This window comes from Loa loa (genome assembly GCF_000183805.2).
Source record: "Loa loa unplaced genomic scaffold supercont3.202, whole genome shotgun sequence".
NCBI lineage: Eukaryota > Metazoa > Nematoda > Chromadorea > Rhabditida > Onchocercidae > Loa > Loa loa.
In genome coordinates this window covers 99760-100506 of record NW_018108382.1, presented here as the reverse complement: position 1 = coordinate 100506, position 747 = coordinate 99760, and positions in this window count along the sequence as shown.

The following is a 747-nucleotide window of genomic DNA, read 5'->3' as shown; positions in this document are numbered from 1 at the left end:
CAAGATGCACTTGAGGTAATTCCATGCAAACTATGATACTGAGGTGGATAGTGAGCAAGAAATAATGAAGAAAATTGCTACAAAATTGCTAGGGATCGAATGGAATAATATCAAAGATGAATTTATTTGGAGCTGGAAGATCTCAGGATTCAGATTAAACGTCAGATATTACAATTCCATGCTGCTATTTACGATCCATTGGGATTATTGTGTTCGATCATACTCCCATGAAAACTATTGGTTCAAGACTTATGGAAGAAGGGTGTGTTCTGGGATGAAAAATTAGAACCTGAAGAAATGAGACGCTGCTTGGAGTTAGAAAAGACATTTAACCAACAGGAGGTCATAAAAGTATCTCGATGGACGTTGCAAGAGTGCTTCAAGATGCATGTGTTTGTAGATGCATCCCAAAGAGCTGCGGGACCAGCAGTATATGTACGTAGAAGTAATATCACTGCATCCAAACCACAACTGATATACGGAAACACAAGATTAGTTCTGAAACGAGAAAGCAGGAATCAATTAGCCAGTATTGCTCGATTACTCGCTGTCACAACTGGAGTAGGAGTACTGGAATTCATTAAACAAGAAATCGATGCGGAAAAAGTATATTTATGGACGAGTAGCGCTTGTGTCCTGCACTGGTTAAAAAACCGCCGGTAGGATCCCGATATGTCTCAAACAGAATTGATGAGATAAGATTGAATTCCGTCATGCAAGATCAGCAAGTAATCCAGCAGACCAAGT